This window comes from Triturus cristatus, chromosome 5_2, assembly GCF_964204655.1.
Source record: "Triturus cristatus chromosome 5_2, aTriCri1.1, whole genome shotgun sequence".
NCBI classification, from domain to species: Eukaryota; Metazoa; Chordata; class Amphibia; order Caudata; family Salamandridae; genus Triturus; species Triturus cristatus.
The window spans coordinates 924,475,406-924,482,373 of NC_140588.1; positions in this window are offsets into that span (position 1 = coordinate 924,475,406).

The window sequence follows — 6,968 nt, forward strand, 5'->3', positions numbered from 1 at the left end:
CACCCACTTGGTCAATGGACCAATTTAGTTGGATTGGTTGATGGTGATTTAGAACCAGCTAAAACACATTTTAAGACTCAGAATCCTTATTTCCCTTAATGAAACCACAAACTCATATTTCTTATTAATCAATATTTGTTTATCTAAATGTTCATAATGATTTCATATTTGTATTTGTCTCGTCAAAGTCTAGAGTTTTCAGATCAATTCAAATAAATCGCAGAACATCATATTGACCTAATCTGGCTATTTGAAGTCCTCTAATTCATTGGCTCTACATAACCAAATTTTGACGGAAATTGTTCGAAAAAGCAGGCCAAAAGCTCAAAGTCCTCTGCTCAGCACGCTACAGTCCGAATTTATCAAAGGACCAGAAATCGTGCAAGCATGAATCATAGTCCGTGGATTTAGAAAAAGTTTGCATTCATCAAGTGATCAGGCAGCATCTGGATCATCAGGAAAGGCGTCATGAACATAGCTTCGAACAAGGAAAAGGTGAAGTAGTTGAGAGAGTACCCCTCCCTATTCTACTACGCTTTTTATTATAAAATCAAGTTAAAGAAGATACAAATTTAGACTTTAGAACAGTTGTGATTGGCTGGTCGAGATCGTCCGACTTATATTCCCAGATTCTTAGTACAGTCGAGGGGTGAGGTCATTAGTCAGCGAAGTGTCGGCTTACTGTAAGGTTGATTGTTCCCCTGTCTTGGCAAACGTCCCGTTTCATCCTTGACCGGGGACACACTGTGCAAAGGTTGCTACGAGGTTTAGGAGATTTCTCGCACATGCGCAGCTCACTCCGCGCCTCATGAGACAGTGGCCACTTCTGCGTGTGGTGACAGCGGCCATATTGGATTTAGGCCCAGATGCCAACTTAAGCGAAACAAACACAAAAGAATAATTAATTCATAGAAATGGTGATTCTAATGTTAACCCCTTGCTAATCCCTCTATGTGTTTGTATTTATCTAGCATATGGCGACATTTAAAGCAATTATATTCACCTTTTTCGATCCTCCTTGAAGGTGCAACATCACAAAGCCACATATATCATGCAGTATTCTATTACCACATATACTATTGTTAATATGCGTACAGATTTTAGTTACAAAAGTTATTTAGCAATGCAAATAGCAAATCCCATGTATAGTTTAAGATTTAATAATGTTGATTAGTATACATGTAACACTAGTTTAATAATATTACAGTTAATAGATTATATAATTAGTATTCTCATGCAAAAATAGAGGAGGTATACAACATTTTGCACTACCTGCTCCATTAATCCCCCCTTTGGTGATTTTATCACCACAATACCTAAAATGTTGTAACTTTATTATAAAAAGAAAATGAATTAATTGATTTTTAGTTCACATTTCTGTTTCCCCAATTTCTTCTCCTCTCGCTTTCCTATACATACTATCTTTCATTTCTTCTAATTCTACTTCTTCAAATTCTCTTTCTCGGCTCTTATTTTCTTTCTTTCTCAAAGTTTCTCTCTTTAAATTTTTCTGTATTTTCTTTCTTTTGCAACATAAACATCCTAGTCTTAAAACTAATACTAGAAAAATTACACAGGTTAGTGGAAATAAGATTTTACCTATAAATGTACTACCTAATTTTAATAGAAAATCTTTAATAAAAGACAATTTCTTTCCAATCTTTTCCCAAACACCCTCAACCTCCAGTGGTGCAATTTTCCTCATGCAAATCAGTTATATTTTTAATGTATGACTTTAGATCTTGACTTTCGTCCGGAATATAAGTACAACAATGTTGAACTTTCAGCATTCCACAGACTCCATCCTCTTTTGCCAAAATCATATCAAGGGCAAGTCGATTTTGCATTACCATGGCACGCATGGCAACCATCTCTGTATTTACCAATAAAAATCCTCCAGCGGTGCTTGTTGACAAGCGATCCACTTCTGTTGATAATTTTCTAATTTTATGTGCATTCAGAGATATTCCCACTGCTGGTATCAATGCTCCAAAAATGTCTCCCACAATTTCTAACCAAGATTCTCTCTTTCTACGTGTTAATTGTCTACCAAACTCATGTACACCATCTCTTCCTCTTGCCACATGGAATATCTTTGGGAAAACCAGGCCCACATAACATGTGCCAAACCAGTGGTCTGGTAATCAATAATATGCTTTGTTCCCACAGATAAAATATAATCCAGGAAAAACTGGATCATTTCCTCCTTTAAATCCCCATCCACCCATGATTCGATATGTATCATGGCAATCACTGTTACCTACAAAATAATTATCATATACAGTTTGATTCCTTCTAATACACAACTTTCCTTTCTGAGGCCAATCTAAAGCCATTGTTGGACTAGCTTCTCCTTTCAAAGGTTTTTCTTTTTCAACATCCCAGACTGTCTTTTCCTCTCTTCCCTCAGAGGCTTTCTTTTGCATTTTCAATCTTCTTTCCTCAACCATATCCAAGAACACCTTCTCCTCTTTCTTTAAACTACAAGTTAGATCATTTCTAAATATGGACTCTAATGTTAGTTCTTTAGTTTCTAAGAAAAATTCACCTAATACCTTTGCAGGTTTTACCTTATTTAATTTGTTAATTACAGGTACTTGTGAAAATATGTTATCTACATCTGAAAAGTAATATTCTAATTTCCCTATTTTGTAAAACAAACTTGCTATTACACTACATGTTATTCCATACGTTACTGGGAGGTGATGATAGGTTACTCCCTCAGATACAGATGCAGGTAACTGCATACTGACGTAGCAGTCCCTCAAGTCCATTGTCTTTACATATTCATACAGTAATTTTGAAAATACATTGTTAGAGAAATCATTTATAGACCTGTCTTTATGTAAATAATTTCTATCTATGTTAGTCAGATATACTTTCTGAAACTTTTCTACATTAGTTTTATTCTCACTATGTCCTTCTATTGTTTCTAGTGTAACTTTAAATGAGATCATTAAAGCCAACGCACTCTATAGAAGCATTAGTAAACCTGTCCACAACAACACATTTTGAACCACCTTCTAAGAAATACACATTTAGTTTTTCTATTCTCTGTGTTTGCCATTTCGAAAAATGATCAGTGTCTTTTTGACTTGGCCTCTTCTACTTCACAACTAGTTTTGTCTAACCCAAGGCTCTAAGCACCTACTTGGTTCTATCAGTTAAGTCTTTTCCAGTAATTTATTGTCTTTCCATTGGTATCACTTTTGGTCTTTTCAGTTTGGCATTTGATCGTCTTTCACTTTTCTTTCACAATCTTGATACATAACTTCCTGAACATCCGTTTTTTCTCCAATGTCGGACAAGATAACTCTCAGGATTTCCGATTCTTCGTCTTCCTCAACCACTTCTGGTACAGTCACCTCTGGATTTTCGTGGCTATCCGCCTCTTCTTTTATTTCAGGCAGCGCCACATATGACCATTCTGGCGACTTATACTTCTGGTTAGGTTTTCTTGTTCTCTTATTTTCTTCTGTTGTCGTTTTTTCCCTCGTCTTTCAACTTTTCTTGACTAGATACTTCATTCACTTCTCCAGCTCTGGGTGAATTCACTCGTGCCAATCGGTATCTCAATCTCTTTATTTTGTTTGGCCAAATTTCATCTTTTGCTGATCTTTTCAATTTATTTCCTTTATCATTCTCCTCAGCTCTCCATGCTCTTTTCCTCAGAACTCGACCTTCTGGTACTTCTTCATCACTGTCTTCTGATTCTGTTTCAACTTGACTTTTACTTTCAGCTGTTTTTCTTTCCACCACTTCTTTTATTTTCCCTACTTCTGTCCCTCCTCGTGTTTCTTGCACACAATCTTCCTGCTGACTAACTGTCCCTTCCTCTAACTGGATGTTCGAATTCCCTACAACTCCTCGGGGGTCTTCCGCAAAAATCTTTCCCTCACTTTCTGTATCTGTCACCTGGCCATCTGCTTTTGTTACTTCAGGTGGCATTTCTCTCAATTTTCCATCAGGAATTTCTTTATTGAAAACTTCTTTAATTGTCTCTTCACTGCTTTTCTCTTGTCCAGTATGTACTTGGGCTTGTTCAGTTTCTGAGTCTGAGCTGGTGTCTGAGATCTGCAATCTCCTTCTCAAGGGATTGATCTCTGGGGCAATGGTCAAATTTGGTTCTGACTCCCCCCTTTCAGAATTTAGTCCTGTTCTAGTGTCTTCAGTATCAGATTCAGAGCTGGTTTCTGATTCTTCAAAATACTCTCCTTCCTTGTTATGCACTGGGTTTGGAATTCGCAAGGTATGACTAGCATGGATCCAGTTCTTTATTCCTGCACACTTTACAGCTGTTGTTGTAGTCAAGATCATTTGTCGTGGTTTTCCTCAACATGGGACCAAACAGTTCCTTCTTCTGTGCACTTTAATTCTCACCCAGTCACCTGGGCTCAGATCATGAGCTGGCTTCTTTTCAAGGGTGGTGGCATCCGATCCAACCTGATGAAACACAGAATGTACGGCATCAGCCAGCCCCTTACAGTAATCCAACACCAAGTCATCAGAGATAGGCAATAACTTGTTGACTGGTATGAATACATGCCTCATTGCTCTCCCCATCACAATCTCATGGAGACTCAATCCTGCGTTCCTATCTGGAATTGATCTAATTGTCACGAGTACCAGAGGCAAGACATCAGGCCATTTCAGTCCTGTGGCTAAACACATTTTTCCTAATCTGTTTTTAATAGTGCCATTTACCTGTTCCACCACACCAGAAGCCTCTGGGCGATAGGCACAATGCAGTTTTTGTTGTACATTCAATGCTTCACAAATTAGCTTCATGATTTCATTATGGAAATGTTTTCCTCTATCTGACTCAATTGTGACTGGAAACCCAAATCTAGGGATGAACTCCCTCAAAAGTAGTTTTGCTACTGTTATTCCATCACTTCTTCTTGTGGGATATGCTTCAACCATCTAGAAAACAGGCAGACCATCACTAAAACATACCTCAACCTGTTACAGGAAGGCATCTCAATGAAGTCGATTTGCATTCTGGTGAAAGGCCCTCCTTCTCGACCTATCGTTCCAAGACTTACCGCTGTTTTTCTTCCAGGATTGAATTGCTGACATATAAGGCATCTTTGACAAAGACTCCAAGCTACAAGTCTGAATTTTGCATTGTACCATGTCTGCTTAAATAAGCTAAGCATTGCATCTCTCCCTACGTGTGCTTGTCCATGATACATCCGGGCCATGGCTGACACCATGCTATCAGGCATAACTGGTCTTCCATCCCGATAGACCCACACGTGATCTGTTTCCCTTGGTGCACATCCTGCCTTGACACATTGTCTCATTTCCTCATCTCCTGCTTCTTCCTGTAACTGTCTCACTTCTTCCCATGTATTCACAATGTTAGTAAACAACAAGGGACATGAATTAATTTCCTTTTCATTTGCCCTGTTTACCGAATTCTGATTTCGCGCACAATATTGAGCCATATCGTTTGCATACTGATTCCCAGCTGCGATGTAATCTCCGGTCCTGGAGTGTGCAGCACACGTCTCAACAGCCAATTGCTTAGGCAGCTGTATTGCCTCAAGCAATTTCCCAACCACTTCAGCATTCTTTATAGGGGTTCCACTTGAAGTCAAAAATCCTCTCTGTGACCAAATTTGGCCAAAGTCATGCACAACACCAAAGCCATACTGACTATCAGTTATCACAGTCACTCTCACATTCTTTCCCAACCTACATGCTCTGGTTAAAGCAAAACGTTCAGCAACTTGGGCTGACTTTACTCCCTTTAGGTAAGATGCTTCCATTACTGCTGCTACTGTGCACACTGCATATGCTGCGTTCAGAATTCCCTCGTCTGTTCTCAAGCATGACCCGTCCACAAACATCACATAGTCACTTTCTGTCAAAGGTACATCTTTTATATCAGGACGCGGTTTGGTACAGAAATCAAGCACATCCAAACAGTCATGATCCACATCATCTCTGACTTCCACATTCTCAGCATCTGGCAATAACGTTGAAGGATTCACATTCAGACATCTTACAAGGCTCACATTCGTTGCACCTGATATGACTTTTTAATATTTAGTCAGCCGACTATGCGTCATGAACTGAGTGCGGCTCCTTGTTAAAAGGATTGCCACGTCATGAGGTACAAACACTCGCACAGGATATCCCATCACAATTCCTTCGCTCTGTTCCAGACTCTTACAAGTGGCAGCCACTGCTTTCAGACATCCAGGCAATGCTACAGCTACTGGGTCGAGTATAGCTGAAAAATATGCAATTGGTCTTCTCAGTTTTCCATGTTTCTGTATTAATACAGAGAGTACACATCCATTCCTTTCGCTGCAGTATAGTTCAAACTCTTTTTCATAATCAGGCATACCAAGTGCTAGTGCCTCACACAAACTGTCTCTCAAGTGTTTAAAGGCGGTTAACTCTTCTTTATTCAATTCAATGCAATCTTTTACATCACTTCTCATCAGGCGTACCAAAGGTTTTGCAATCAGGGAAAATTTACATATCCACTGACGACAATATCCTACCATTCCAAGGAACATTCTCACTTCTCTTTGTGTCATTGGGGCTCTCATTCCTTTTATTATCTTGATTCTCTCTGCAATTATTTTCCTCAATCCTTTTTCAGTTTTATGGCCTACTGACGTTGCTGGGCAGTATGTGCTGCTACAAGGTTTACAAGACGGACGGGAGCTTTGCATGCTCAATGTATGTACCCCCAATACTGATGAAGATGATCATTTATTCGGGGCTCTAGAAACTGGGTTACTACCCTACTTTGTTCTGCATATTATTTGGGCGGCAGATTTTAATTGTGAGTTAGACGGTCAGTTGGACCGCCACCCACCCCGGATGGGCATGAAGCCTCATATGGGGGCGGGGTTGCGTGAAATCATCACGACTTCAATTTGATGACATGCGGTAGGGAATTCCAACCTGCTGTAAAGGAATATTCTTGTTATTCACCCACTCACTGT